Raw genomic sequence first — 16,619 nt, 5'->3', positions numbered from 1 at the left:
ATGTTCAGGTTTACAAGTATTTTAATTTATTTGCAGATTACTTCTTCCATAAAATCGGACTGCTGGGCAACCCCTTAGAAATTTTGTCTTATTTTCCACCAAATAAATGAAATACAAATGTGCTGTCCTTAAAGGAGACCCCATGTAACAAAAATAGGTCACAAAATTCAAAATAATGACAAAACTCTTTAATCATAATGCTTTATTATGTAAAATATACTATTTAATATGAATTCTGAATTAAAGTACAGTTATTGAAGTTTTATTCAGGGCCATTAAATATCATGAAAGAAAGTAGGAGGAGCAGTTAATGCTTGAGGACTTTATTTTTAAAGTTTCAACTGATACATAATAAAATGAAAGTTGCAAATATTAATGAGGCATCATGTAATGTTCCATACATTGATATATTGTATAATGTTTCAATTGGGTTAAACATATTTATCTGTTTAAACATTTATCCTTTTTGTGGTAAACACTTTAAAAATCCTTTTTTATAGGTTTTTGAAAGGTATAGTACCTATGTTATTTATAGCCAGAATAATGTAAAATAGTACCCCAGAGCTTCTTGCTGCTATGTAATTGAGACTTGATACCTATGGATCAACCATTCCCAATTGCTTCCCACCCTACTGTCCCCAGCCTTTGTTAAACACCATTTTCCTCTGAACTAGGACAAAGCCTCATACTTCTATGGGCTGCCTATTGCTGAGGTGAACTTGTGGCCTGAAACTGACGCAACAAAGCCACAGGTGATAATAACTGGAAAAGCAGCCCAATAGACTGGGGCTGCTTATCTTCCCCTGGCACTGGAGCTGTTCTAGAGAGTCTGTCCATAGGCAGGATGGCAATGGGTACCATTAGGTTCTACCCGGTGCTAGGTTTTACTATCTCAGCACTAAGTTCCAAGACAAAGTCTGGGGTACTACTACCTACTCAGCTGCCTGAGGTTGAAGGAAGGGCACTGGAATGAGTCTGCCACCTGATCTAAAGCAGTTTCAGTGACTCAGTACATATATATTGGCCTGGAAGTAGGGGGTCTACAGCTTTGCCCAGCACTAAATTTCACCATGGTGGACCTGGTGCCTGGTATTCAAGTCCTGGTGCCTGGACTTGATTCTCTTTCCTTTCCCAAAGTGGGAGGTGTGCCGCTCTGTTGTTCTTTGTGCTAGTACTTCATTCCAAGAATGGATTATAAATTAAATAATTCTGAGTTTATATCACCATAGGGCAATCAGATGTTTTGCATGGTATTAGTCCATTCTTCACTGCCATAATGAAATACCCAAAGCAAGATAACTTTATGAAGGAAACAGAAAACAGGTTTATTTAGCTCATAGTTTGGGAGGTTCCAGGCATGCCACTGATATCAACTCAGCTCTGGCGAGGATCTTGTTAACTGCATCAAATCATGGTGGGAGCACATGTGGAAAGAAGCAATACCTAATAAGGTAGGAAGCAAGAGAAAAACTTGGGGTCAGGCTCAGGCTTTCACACCAACTTATTCTCTGGAGAACTTGTTGCAGAAGACCAGTATTCCCTTTCAAGAACAGGGTCCTTAATAACCTAAGGACCTCCCAGTAAGCCCTACCTCTTAAAAATTGCACACTATCTCCTACCAGCATGCTAGAGACAAAGCTTCCAACACATAAACATTGGGGGGGACACACTTAATTATATCCAAACCAGCACTTTGTTGCCAGGTCCATGTTGCACTTCAGAGGTTAACTTGCTAACATGGCTCAGGGCAGGGACTTCTAGTATTTGTGTGTGTGTGTGTGTGTGTGTGTGTGTGTGCAACTACTTCTTGTTTCCATCCACACTTCTGAGGCTAGGTAGCCTCTGTGGTAATTGCCTATTTCTTAAATAGGGAGAAACAACCAATCAGAGCCAGATTGATTCCTTTTGGTTTTCTTTTTTTAGCAGCATCTAGGATTCCCTAATTTTACTCAGAAATGGTTGGCATTATTGCTTTAAGTAATAGACATGACAGTGATATTGTCTGGCAATATGAGGAAGCAAAAATCATAACTATAAAGCTCTCCTTCAACATTTTCCCATCTCCTTCCTGACCCTCTCCTGGCATAGCATGCCATTCTTCTCTGCTTATTTGCATCCCACACTGAGAACCAACTACCCTCATTTCCCTAAGAGTTTTTCCATGTATTATTTGAGTTTTTTATGTCAACAGACCAGCATCTGGCCATGCTGGCACCCTGATCTTAGAATTCCAGTCTCCAGATCTGTGGGAGATATATTTATGTTAATTATAAACAACCTAAACTATGGTACTTTGTCACAGGATATCAAAATGAATAACGTACTCTCCCTCTAAATCCTACTTAGAAATCAGTCAAACTATTTTTATATGACCCATAAGCTATTTGGTTCTATTGTGTGTAGGATTGCTGTAGACTTTGTATATAACATGGTTAGAATTCCAGAGCATCCAAAAGTTAATTAAAGTCTGTGTTTCATTAGAGAAGACTATATAAACCAAAAACTTTCCCCACCAAGCTATATGGTGCCTAAACTTTTGTGGAAGCAATTTGTTTGTACATATTTATTAGTTTTAAGTTTTTATTAACTGAGGGAACACTTTCTGTCTAACTTTGGGTCCAGCATACTGACGAGTTAATTGTAACAGAACATGGGATGGTCAACACACAGGCTCTGAAATTAAAATCCATAAATGTCTATTATTTATCAAGACTTTCTCCACAGGGGCTTTGGTCCTTTTCTTTTTATGGTGCTGAGGATTGAACCCAGGGCCTTGTGCACACAAACAAGTACTCTACCAACTGAGCTATATCCATAGTCCAGAGCCAGGTCTTATATTCTAATTCAGAGGGGATAAATTATTATATTATTAATTATATAGAATTGCAAGGTGTCTGTTATAAGAAACAAAATCTGGTCTGTTGACATAAGAAGTTCAGTTTTTCAAGGCTGTTTTTAAGTATAAGTGGAATAAATATGCTAAAATTCTCTCACTGAGGTGCATAGTTCAACAAGTATTTCCTCAGAACCCCCAATGGCTCAGGAGAACTCAAACTGAGAGGAGCTTTTCCCCAAAGGCAGACATGTCATACTCCTACTCACCACATAAGCCTCTGTTTTCTCTCCTTTCTTCTCACTTACATTTTGATATTTCTCCTTATTCTATCACATTTTCAACATCATTTAACTGTTTCTATATTTCTTCTCCTAACTGATCTTCTTCATGTTTCATATACCAGCTTTGAAGAAAGGACTTGAGGACAATGCCTGCCAGCACTCACAGGCTTCACAGGAGTCCACAGAAGTAGCTGAAGAGCCAGGTCCATATCTGATACAATTTATGTGGAGAACTGAGAAGGCTGAATCATCTCTGAGGCAATGGAATGCAGGGGAAAGCAATCTTCCCCACCCCCCAAAGGGATTTTGAGCCATTGTATGAGTAGTTAGGGAGCTGTCCGTGGTGCTGAGCAGCGACTTCATTGAAGGTCTAGAGAATAAAAGAGCAGATGTGATTAAATGACATCTCCTCTGACTGCAATTATAGGCTTACCACATCACTTCTCCTTTAGTTGTGTTGTGCCCTTTTTTCACTGGCCCTTTTATGTAAAAACCTACAAACAGAGGACTTTAGCTGAAAATGCCATATAACCTCACTTCCTGGGGATCAACATCTCACAGTAACCATCATGTCTCCTGGGTGCTAGAAGCCAGAACTTGATACAGAAACTTCTGAGACCCTATATCAGGAATAACTTCTGGAAAATGTTTTTCCTTAAAGCTTTGAGAGGATAACGAATATGATTTCATAAGTGAAAATGTAAAAATGGGCATTATTGTTTATTAGACCTTTGACTTTTCATAGACTTTGTGACCATTTATGAAGGGAGAAAACCCCAAAGCATCTTTATCTGCAAACTTATCTTTTCTTATCCTGTTTTAAAGTGTGTATAGTTGAGGGGAAATTTACAGTTCATGTCTTGTATTTGTGTCTTGGATTACACATAATTCATCAAGATCTTGCTCTTTGTGGGCTATTTAATATTTAGGAAGTCCTTTAAGTCACTTTAGAATCTTCCTAAAATCTAACAGGAAGTTGTGTATACAAAGAGTACACAAACCTGGAACATTTTCACATTTGTGTTAAATTGCAGAAACCACAAGTAATTTATAATTGGAGAGAAACTTAGCCTCCTCTTTTCTGTTAGTAAGAAAGGGTCAATATGAGGTCGTCTACGGATATATCTTGATAATTTCATCTGAACATAGTTTGTGGCATCTTTGTGTGTGTGTGTGTGTGTGTGTGTGTGCTTAATGGAGTAGCCTCATATAAGAGGAAAAAAACTAGATATAAAGTCACATAAGCAAGATTTGAGACCTGAATTTCTCAGGCATGTGATCTTGACCAAATCATGGTACATAAATGAACTTTATCTACTCTGGATACTTCATAAATATTGACTATGTCAAAAGTGATAAGCCTGAACAAATTCCATAAACCCCTAGATGATAGTCCTAAGTAATTGTAATTTTCTATTGTATCCACATAATATTTGCTTATTTATAGTTTCCACAAACATATTATACTAATTGTTTTAATACTTATTTGTTAATGTACAAAATTTCTAGAAACATAATGGGAAAATAAGTCAGAAGTATGAGAAAAGGGGAGAAGTTTGATGCGCAGCGTCTTTCTTTTTTATGCTCAAGTAGAATGTCATTATCATAATTCTGTGCCATTATATCCCCACATACCTTGTTGTAGCCATTTATTAAGGAAAGAGTCTTAGGCATTTTATTTTTATAAAATATCTCCATATTATACAATTTAGCATATTTTTCTTGTGAGTTTACTCAAACTTATATTTTTCAAAAGAATATGCTACTTATTTTTCCTTAAGCATGTATTACTTGTACTATGTAATGCACTAGACAATTATGAGTGATATTTTAAAATAAAATCTTAGATTTTTACATTATATTCTGTTTTAAATTTTAGATGCCAATATATTTTAGAAATAAGCAAGTCTCTTGCATTTTTCTGCTTCTAACAAAAGAAGAAGTAAATGTGTTTACCAACCATGTGTAAAGGGGCATTTTATTCTGGATGCCAAAATTTAAGTGGATGAATAACAAGGTGCAGACATACTGAGAAAACTGTCTTGATAGCTAATGTTTTTCCCTCCAGTGGGTGATGAAAATCAAATCCCCAAACTGCTCCTTCTGCTCCTTCTGTGCTTTTAACTAATTAACCTAACATCTGTGGTGAAGGGAAATATAGATTAACCTTGTTCATTTTCAGTCCCACAAATAAACTGCCAATAACTCAAGTTAGAAGCTTATCTTTGGAAATTTGAGAGTAAAATAACTTCAAATTGACAGTGTAAAGTAACTTCTTTGATATTTACACCAAAATATTAAAGTAAAAGAGGTATTTTCAGGTAGAGTAAAAACTGCACTCTCAATTCACCACAATCCTCTACTCTATTTTCTATGATTTTCTCCATCTATAGATGACAGAGTCAAAGTATCTGTGAAAATAGGATCATTCATGTAAGATAGTTCCTGTTGTAGAGCACAGATGAGTGGAGTGATGCTGTGATTGATATGTAATACATACAGAGATGGGAGCAGTAAAACTAAGTAGGAAAAAATTTCTTAGAAGATCTAGGGAGGGAAAGGAAACAATTATCTAGGGAAAAATTGACAAAATAATATAAAGCCAGGCATGGTGGTGAATGCCTGTAATCTTAGCAACTCAGGCTAAGGCAGGAGGATCAGAAGTTCAAGGCCAGCTTTAGCAATTTAGTGAGGCCCTATCTCAAGATAGAAAAGAGGCTTGTGGTGTAGCTCAGTGCCAAAGTGTCCTGGATTCAATCCACAGTACCAAAAAGAAAAATTAAAATCATATAGCAAAATAATTTTTCTACAAGGGGAAGGTGTTAAATTTTCCTCGTTCATGATACTATCAGAAAATAACTGATGACAAGTGTCAGTTATGTGGAGCTCAGGCAGGCAAAGTCATTGTGCAACTTGAGGCTTACTAGAAGGAAGGAAACAAAAAGATGAAAATAGAAGAAAGTTTGGTGGACTAGATGAAGGAAATTGAGGGAAAAGGAGGAGGGATGGGATAAGGGAAGAAAGGTGAAATGAATCTGACCAAATGTTTCTTTGTATATATATGAATATACCACAGTGAAACTCAACATCATGTATATCCACAAGACATTAATTTAAAAAGAAAACAATTATAAGTAAATAGCACAAAGATCAGTAGAGAAAAGGGAACAGGGAGACAGGGAAGGGGGGAGGGGAAGGGGAAGTACTGGAGACTGAATTAGAGCAAATTAAATTCCATGCTTTTATAATTATGTTAAAATGAATCTTAATGTTATGTATAACTAAAAAGAACCAATAAAATACAGAGATTTCTACAATAAAAGATTATGATGAGAGAAAAGAGGCAGAATACATTTATATATAAATGATAATGTAGATAAAATGGAAGCATTAATGGGCAAAGGGAATGATGCCTGGAGTTTACTTTAAAATACTTAATAAACTTTTTATTTTTTATTTTTTATTAGTTGTTCAAAACATTACATAGCTCTTGACATATCATATTTCATACATTTGATTCAAGTGGGTTATGAACTCCCATTTAAAGAGGAAGATTAACATACATTATTTTCACATGCAACATGGATAAATTTCAAAAACATGTATTGAGCAAAAGAAGTCTTACACAAAACACATTACATTACTGTGTAATCCCATTAAATGAAGTTCTTCTAAAACATGTGAAATTATTCTATGGTTTTAAAAAATCAGAAAAATGGTTGTCTCTTTGGATGGGGATTCAAGCATACGTTGGCTGGAAAGTGGTGCGAGTGTTTTTAGGTGAGGGTTATGTTCTTCATATTGGACTTCACAGATATATGCATATGTCAAAATTCATCAAATGGTTCTCTTAAGATCTATGAACTTCACTGTATGTTACTTTTACCTCAAAGTAAAGAACTATAAATGTACTAATTAATTCACTAGTTGAAGTACTTGGAGAAAATATACTGATGACTGCAAGTTACTTAGTAATACATTACAATGTAAGAATTAATGAATGATAGATGAAGGGATGAATAGTTATGTTATAAAACAAATTTAGGAAAAGGTCAATTATAGAATGTAGGTGGTAGATACATGAGTGTTCATTTTACAATTTTCAGCTTTTGGTATATTTGAAATTTTTAATAATAAAATGTTAGGGGAAAGTGGGAGGTGAGAAAGAAAATAAGATTGGCAAAAATGGCAATGGTTGGTGCATCAATGGAGTGATTGATGGATTAATTATATCCTTCTGTCTACTTTTGTATGTATTTGAAATTTTCCATAATAAAAAGTTAAAAACTAATTCATGCACACAAATAGGGAATAATTTACCTATATTGGATCATACAACTATGAATATGTATTTTCTCTCATTTTTATATTTTGGTAACACTGTGATTTTTTTATAAAATAAGAAGGAAATGTAGAAAAGTAAACTCAGATAGGAACCAAGGGAAATTAGAAGAAAGGATCCTGAAATAAATTCCAGCTCTATCAAAGATAATTATTTTTATAAGTCACTTTTCTTCACCTCTATTGAATTCAACTCTGTATCCTGATAGCTACCTAGAAAGTAGAAATTTAACTCTTGGTGTGAAGATAGAAAAGGTAGACATTAAGAATACAGACTCTTGAACCACATGAAAGAACCTAGTAGACATTGGAGTTAATTTATAAGCCTTTTACAGTTTTTCTCTACCCCCCAACTTAGCTTTGTCTATCTTTCCATGATGTTCAGGTAACATGTAAATGCACTAATGAATTTATTAATTCTATAAATCCTGATTGTACTAAATAGCCCTGATAACATGTAGCTCTTATGCTATAGAATCTCATTCCAAATCCTCCATTTATTTGATCAATGTTGCCTTCTCTACTGATTCCTCAAAAAAGTTCTCACAAAGCCACCATTAACATTATATTCTCTACAGCCTCTCCCCTTCTCCCTTTCCCTTCCCTTCTTTTCCCTCCCTGCTCCTCTCCTTTCATACTGGGGTTTGTACCCAGGTACCTAGGGGTACTGTACCACTGAGACTCAGCCCTTTTTATTTTGAGACAGTATCTTGTTAAGTTGCCTGGGTGAGGTTGGCCTCAAACTTTTGATCCTCCTGCCTCAGTCTCCTGAGTTATTGGAATTATAGGCACATACCAATGGACCCAGCTCACATGTTATCATTTTTAGCATAGGACTAATATAAAAATGGGCATATAATGAAGGTCTCTGCATTTGTTGTAGAATTGTTATTGAGGGTATTGTTCATTACATTGAAGTTCCCAACTCATCTTCATTTTCTCTCAAAGATCTGAGATAAGAGATGGCTTGTTTCTCCTGGTAAATCAGTGTATCTCTTTTTGTTAGACAGCTGTATAACCCTTAGAGAGGGTTTTCTTTTTTGCCTTGGCATTCAGAAAACTTTGAGTTATTTGATTTATTAAACAATAGCCTTCCTTGGTTCTTTTCTGTTTTCTAATTATTCCACTTCTGTCTCTTCCATCTCTATACCAACCCTTGTTCCCATTACTTGTACATATTTGTTGGCTTTATGGTATTTAAGTTTTTGTATACTACTCTAGGCTTGGAAATAGGCAGAGAATATATGATAATTTCTCTGAAACCACCAATGCTGTTAATAAATTATTACTTCTGTTTAATATTTTTGTATGTGTAGTAATGGGGTTTGGACTCAAGGTGCTCTACCACTGAGCTACATCCACAGCCCTTTTTATTTTGCATTTTAATTCAAAATCTCACTAAGATTCTGAGGCTGATCTCAAACTTGTAATCCTCCTGCCTCAACCTGCCAAGTCTCTGAGATTATGGGCTTGTTCCACTATGCTCAGCTCCATTTCAAATTTTAATGTAGTTATATCTTATTGTACTATGATAAAGGATGGATTTATATTTTGAGAAAAGAGTCCTTTTCACATTAGGAAGCCATCAGGAAGCAACTGAGAGGAAGAAAATATGTAAATTTTATAGCGATTTTATTTTTAAAATTCAAGGACAACTTCCAACATTCCATACTGTCTATCCACTCTCTTTAAAGTACAAGTGTTCTGAATTTCTCATCACAATGGTGAGAATGATCACTGATGTGGAAACAGATCTTACTCCTCTCAACTGGTTTTGTCAGAGAATGAATCTAGGTCAGCTCTCTTGGAGATAGTGCTGTCTCTCTGTGGATTAGAGAAAAAAATTTCAACAGTATGACAGAAAAAAATTTGACTGTCAAAGCTAAGCTAAATATCTTTTAACTTCATCATAATTTTATAAGTATATATTCCCTAAGAGAAGAGAAAGATTTCTCTACAACAGTTCATCTGGAGTAATTCATTCTTTCCAAACACATAATCACTAGGAAATATGATTGACCCTCTGATTAAATATTCTGAAGCAGAAAAATATTTTTAAATTGGAACATGTGAAAAGCATAGCAGAAAATGACAATAGTTATTTCATCTAGGAGTAAAGAAAAGTATTCTAAACTGAAAAGCAAAAAGTCAAGTGAAAATTTCAATATATATTCCTACATACAATGTAAGACTTCTGTTGATCAAAATTAGAAGTCACACAGCAAGCTGAGAATATTTCATACAAGAAGTGTGAGCAACAAAGACTAAAATCCTTAATTTATACAGAGCTCACAGGAATTAAAATACTTTAAATAAATGAAGGAGATAACATGATAAGAAAATTATTCTGACATAAAAATGAAAATGGTAATATACACTTGAAAAAATTAGTGAACTTTAATGGCAATAAACATATAAAATAAAGCAATAAAATCTGTTTCATGTCTTTCAAAATAGTCCAGATGTTAAAAATTAAGTAGATACTTAATGCTGGTGAAAGTGCCCTGGAGAATCTCTGTCTTCAGTGCAGCCAGAAATAAGAACTGATGACATCGTTTGGGGAGGACAATTTGATATATTCCAAAGCCTTAAAAATATTAAGGCAGGGCACAGTGGCACACTCCTGTAATCCCAGTGGCTCAGGAGGCTGAGGTGGAAGGATTGCAAGTTCAAAGCCTCAGCAACAGTGAGGTGCTAAGCAACTCAGTGAGGCCTTGTCTCTAAATAAAATACAAAATAGGGCTAGGGATGTGGCTCAGTGGTTGGGTGGTCCTGAGTTCAATCCCCGGTACCTCCCCAAAAATATACATGCCCTTTTACCTGATAATTTTGCTTCTAGCTATATATTTTGGGAAAGTGCCTAGAAATATGCAGGTATGCATAGAGATTTAAGTCCCCAAATGTTCAAAATATTATATACTAATTTACAAGGGAATGGAACCTAAATAATACTGGAATGTAACCTAAAGTTATAGGTTATATTTTACTGAAATATAACCTAAAGTTAATAATATGTGCACAGAATGGAATACTACACAGCTATTATTTTATAAAAAATAGAAAATTGCTCAATATGCATTAATTTTATTTTATTTCAGTATACATCTCTTATTTTTAAATAGTTTATTCTAATTAGTTATGCATGACAGAATGCATTTTGACACATACATAAATGGAATATAACTTCTCTATTGTCTGGTTGTACGAGATGTAGAGTTACACAGGTCATGTAATCATATATGTGATAGGGTGATAATGTACAATTCATTCTACTATCATTCCCCATACACTCTCCCCTCTCTTCCCGCCTCCATCTAGCCCAAAATATGTCTATCCCCCCAGCTTATTGTGAATTAGCATCCATATGTCAGAGAAAACATTCAGCCTTTGATTCTGTGGGAGTGGCTTATTTCTCTTCGCATAATATTCTCCTGTTCCACCAATTAACAGAAAATGTCATAATTTCATTCTTCTTTAAGGCTGAGTAATATTCCATTGTGTGTATATACCACAATTTCTTTATCCATTCTTCAGTTGAAGGGCACCTAGGTTGGTTCCATAGTTTTGCTATTGTGAACTGAGCTTCTGTAAACATTGATGTGGCTGTGTCACTGAAGTATGCTGATTTTAAGTCCTCTGGTATAAACCTAGGAGTGGGATGACTGAACCACCACCATTCCAAGTTTCCTTAGGGATCTCCACACTGCTTTCCATAGTGGTTGCACTAATTTGCAGTCCCACCAGCAATGTATAAGTGTACCTTTTCCCCCACATCCTTGCAAATGTGTTATTATTGCTTGTATTTTTTGGGGGGGTACTTGTAGATGGACAGAATGCCTTTATTTTATTTGTTTATTTTTATGTGGTGCTGAGAATCAAACCCTAGGCAAATGTCTACCACTGAGCAATAGGCCCAGCCCTGTTATTTGTATTCTTGATGATTGCCATTCTGTGTGGAGTGAGATGGAATCTCAGTGTAGTTTTGATTTGCGTTTCTCTAATTGCAGGAGATGTTGAACATTTTTTCATATATTTGTTGATCATTTGTATTTCTTCTGTGAAGTGTAGTTCAGTTCCCTTGCCCATTTATTGACTGGATTATTTGTTGTTGTTTTTTTTTTTGTTTGTTTGTTTTGTGTGTGTGTGTGTGTGTGAAGTTTTTTGAATTTTTATAGATCCTGGAGATTAATGCTGTTTCTGAGGTGCATGTGGTCAAGATTTTTTTTCCCATTCTGTAGGCACTCTTTTCACGTTTTTGATTGTTTCCTTTGCTGTGAAGAAGCTTTTTAGTTTGATGCGATTCCATTTATTTATTCTTGAGTTTACTTCTTGCACTTAAGGAGTATTGTTAAGGACTAAGCTGACATGGTGGAGATTTGGGCCTACTTTTTCTTCTGTTAGGCACAGGGTCTCTGTTCTGGTGCCTAAGTCTTTGATTCACTTTGAGTTGATTTTTGTTCAGGGTGAGAGATAAGGGTTTAATTTCATTTTGCTACCTATAGATTTCTAGTTTTCCCAGCACCACCAGCACCATTTGTTGAAGAAGTATCATTTCTCCAATGTATGTTTTTGGCACCTTTGACTAGTGGGGGATAACTGTATTTATGTGGGCTTGTCTCTTTGTCTTCTATTCTGTAGCATTAGTCTATGTATCTGTTTTGTTGCCAATACCATGCTGTTTTTGTTACTATAGCTCTGTAGTGTAATTTAAGTTTCTGGTATTGTGTTGCCTCCTGTTTCATTTTTCTAAGAATACCTTTGGCTATTCTGGGTCTCTTTATTTTTTCAAATGGATTTCATTATTGCTTTTCATATTTCTATAAATGGCATTGGGATTTTAATAGGAATTGCATTAAATCTGTATAATGCTTTTGGTATATGGCCATTTTGACAATATTGATTCTGCTTATCCAAGAGCATGGGAGATCTTTCCATCTTCTAAGGTCTTCCTTAGTTTCTTTCTTCAGTTTTCTGTAGTTTGCCTTTTAGAGGTATTTTACCTCTTTTGTTAAGTTGATGTCCAAGTATTTTATTTTATTTGAGGCTATTGTGAATGGGATAGTTTTCCTAATTATCTTTCAGTAGATTCATTACTGATGTATAGGAATGCATTTGATTTATTGGAGTTAATTTTATATCCTTCTACTTTGCTGAATTCATTTATTAGTTCTAGAAAATTTCTGGTGGGATTTTTTTTTGATCTTCTAAATATAGAATCATGTTGTCAGCAAATAGGGATAGTTTGAGATCTTCTCTCCCTACTTGTATCCTTTTAATTTCTCTCTAATTGCTCTGGCTAGAGTTTCAAGGATGATGTTGAGTAAAATTGGTGAAAGAGGACATCCTTGTTTTGTCCCAGTTCTTAGAGGGAATGCTTTCAATTTTTCTCCATGTAGAATGATGTTGGCCTTGAGTTTAGCATAGATAGCTCTTACGATATGAGGTATGTTCCTACTATCCCTAGTTTTTCTAGTGTTTTGAACATAAAGAGGTGCTGTATTTTGTCAAATGCTTTCTCTAAATCTATTGAGATGATCATACGGTTCTTGTCTTTAAGTCTATTGATGTGATGAATTATGTTTATTGATTTCTGTATGTCGAACCAACCTTGCATCCCTGGGATGAACCCCACTTGATTGTGGTGTACTATCTTTTTAATATGCTTTTGTACATGATTTGTCATAATTTTACTGAGAATTTTTGCATCTATGTTCATTAAAGATATTGGTATGAAGTTCTCTTTCCTTTATGTGTCTTTGTTTGGTTTTAGTATCAGAGTGATTCTAGCTTCAGAGAATGAGTTTGGAAGGGTTTCATTGTGCATTGTTATAGCAAATAAAAATAGCATTGAAAACATAAATGATTAAAAACCATGCAAAATTATGGAAATTAAAACATGGAAAGACATGTGCTAAAATGTTAACCACCACTGGGGAACAAGATTAATTCTTTATTCTTTACATTTTTGTTGGTATGTAATAATTTTATTATTTAAAAGTACTACTAAAATCCCTGGAAGAACTCTTCTGTTTTCTACCCCAACTCTTCCACATATCATAAAAAAACTCCATTTATCCTTCAGCTAATAGTTGGTGTTTTATCTGTCTACTAAAATAATCAAATACATCTCAAATTTCTATTGCTTTCGTAACATTGTAGTATACACTAGAATAGATCCTCTCAATCCCTATCTCTTGATTATGAATTTCCAACCACGAAATCAAATTAAACTGAGAGGATAGAAAAAGCACTCTAAAAATGTAATATGAAATTGTTCTAGAAATTCTTAATGCAATGCAATCACAAATAAAATAATTATACCAAGACATTCCAGTGGGGAAAATAATATTTTTGCCTTATATATTTGAGTTCTGGAAGCTTCTGAGAAGGCTCTTTATTTTCATTTCTGTATATGGCAAATCAGTTAACTTTTGCTGTGTGGAAGGTAAAATGACTCACAACAATAGCCATGTATTTACTTAACAATTGGCACTTTGGGCTGGGCTTATCTGAGCAATGCTTTTGGTCTCCTTCTTACTCACATGTTTATGATCGGCTATAAGATTGATGGAGAAAAGATGAACTAGGTTGGCCTGAGCTGGCATAACTTGTCTCTGCTCTATATGGTCTCTCATCTCCCACCCAGCAATAAACCAGTAGACCATGCATGTTCTCATGAGACAGAAGCAAGACCAAGAGGGAGAGCAGAAATATGATCATTTGTGGCCCAGCCACAGAAATGACAGGATGTCATTTCTATTTTATGCTAGTGACCAAAGAAAGTTCCAAGACTGGCTCAGATTCTGACAGAGGGGAAACAGATTCCATCTCTTGAATAGTAAGAGCTACAAAATCTCAGTTTGAAGATACCAAGAGAGTGAAGGATAGTATCCTTTTGTAATTTACCACCTTAGGTTATGGCATCTAGGCATAAATACCCAGTTTTACTTATAAATGTGATTAAGTAACTTAAAAGATCTGACATATGAGAAACAGATTTTTTTTGTATTCTCTATAGCAAAAAAATAGAATTATGTACTTTTCTAAATTTCAATGAGTCCATTATATACAACCAAGGAATTATTTCCTATCAAACTCTTTCAAAACCCATTTGCTTTTTTAATACAGTAATTGAAATGCCTTCTCTTTACTTTTAATTGCATATCTTTTTTTAAATCAAAGTAGTATTTGCACATTTTTTGAAAAGTCAAGTAAGTATTTAGTGGCTTTTAACAAAAAATAAAGGTACAACCTTATTTCAAATCTCCTTCCCCAACCCACAAGCACACACAGGCAGTCACATTTATTAGGAGCAAATTCTTTATACTTTTCTTGCTATATCATCTTTAGAAATAATATGCATAATTTTTTTTTAAAAATTCACCTGTTAGACATTAGATATTGTGTTAGGCTAAATAATAGACTCATAAAAATGTTCATGTTCTAATCTCTACATCAGTGACTGTTACCTTACATGGCAAACAGGACTTAGCAGATGTGATTAAGATTAAATAACAGAGTTCTGAGAGACATATTTTTTCTTTCTTTTTTTCTCTTCTCTCTCTTTTCATCCCTTCATCCAGTCCCCTCTACCCTTCCCCCTCTGGTCCTTGCAACCTCAACATATGTGAAACCAAGAATTGTGATGAAAAAGGTCTTTAACAACTGAATTACCAGAATAATATAATATAGAGGAATTGCATATGCCCCACCTCCCTCCCCTTTTTTATTGCTTTTTTCTCTTATTTCTTCCTGCTCTCTTTTTTCTCTTTCTTTCCTTGTTATTTGTTTTTCTCCTTCTTACTCTATCCCACTTGCAACTCCCTAAATTTTACTATTTATAAGTAGGGTAATCTTATACATACAGATAGGAATTTGAATCTGTACATTCTTCCATAAATTACCCATCTTTTGGTTAGAGCTTTCCAAAGTTACTAAGTTAGATTAACCCCATACCCTCACTCCTTTCCCCCTAAACATAACATCCTACACCTGAAATTCAGTTTTCTTCAAGCTACCAGAAACGGTATGCCTTTCATGAAACTAATGACTATATTTGTAAACAATAATCAAAACCAACATTTGTAGACATAGAGTCTAGCTATAAATGTAGTAATAAGGAAAACGTGTGCTTAGATGATGTACTATTGATATTGAGAACTGTTAACATTGCCTTTCTCCACAAAAGGGAGACTTTGCAACTATACAAGAGCAATATAAATATATAGGGGGAAAATCAAAAACACAACAGTTTCACAAAGCAGAAAGAAATGTGAGAAGTATGAAAAGACAAGGAAAGAAAGGACCACAAGCAATGCAGGTCAATTCAACGTTAGAAGAGGTAATAGCTGCAGCAGATGGAATGTCAGATAAAGAGTTCAGGATATACATGCTTCAGATGATCTGGAGTCTCAAGGAAGACATTAGACAGCAAAATCACACAATGAAAGATCACTATGACAATGAATTACATAAACAAATCCAAGAAGCAAAAGATCAACTATACAGGGAGATAGAGGTTATAAAAAACAAACAGAAATCCTAGAAATGCAGGAAGCAATAAACCAAATTAAAAACTCAAATGAGAGTACTACCAGCAGAGTAGAACACTTAGAAGATTGTCTTCATTGTCTGATGTTCTAAGTATTTCAACTTGAAAAGAACATAGACAGCTCAGCAAGACTGTTAAGAAACCATGAGCAGAACATCTAAGAAATATGGGATAACATAAAGAGACCAAACTTAAGAGTTATTGGGATACAGGAAGGTATAGAGGTCCAAACCAAAGGAATGAGCAATCTGTTCAATGAAATAATACGAGAAAACTTCCCAGACTTGAAGAATGAAACAGAATTCCAAATCCTAGAAGCCTACAGGATGCCGAATGTGCAAAATCATAAGAGATCCACACCAAGACACATTTTAATGAAGATACCCAACATACAGAATAAGGAGATAATTTTAAAAGCTACAAGAGAAAGGAAGCAGATTACATTTAGGGGTAAACCAATTGGGATAAAAGGTGATCTTTCAACACAGACTCTGAAAGCTAGAAGATCATGGAACAACATATTTCAAATGCTGAAAGAAAATGGGTTCCAACCAAGAATCATGTATCCAGTGAAATTAAGCTTCAGGATGAAAGATGAAATTAAAACCTT

Source organism: Marmota marmota, unplaced genomic scaffold (genome assembly GCF_001458135.2).
Source record: "Marmota marmota marmota unplaced genomic scaffold, marMar, whole genome shotgun sequence".
NCBI lineage: Eukaryota > Metazoa > Chordata > Mammalia > Rodentia > Sciuridae > Marmota > Marmota marmota.
The sequence above is the reverse complement of the archived record's forward strand: the minus strand, read 5'-3'. Positions refer to the sequence as shown.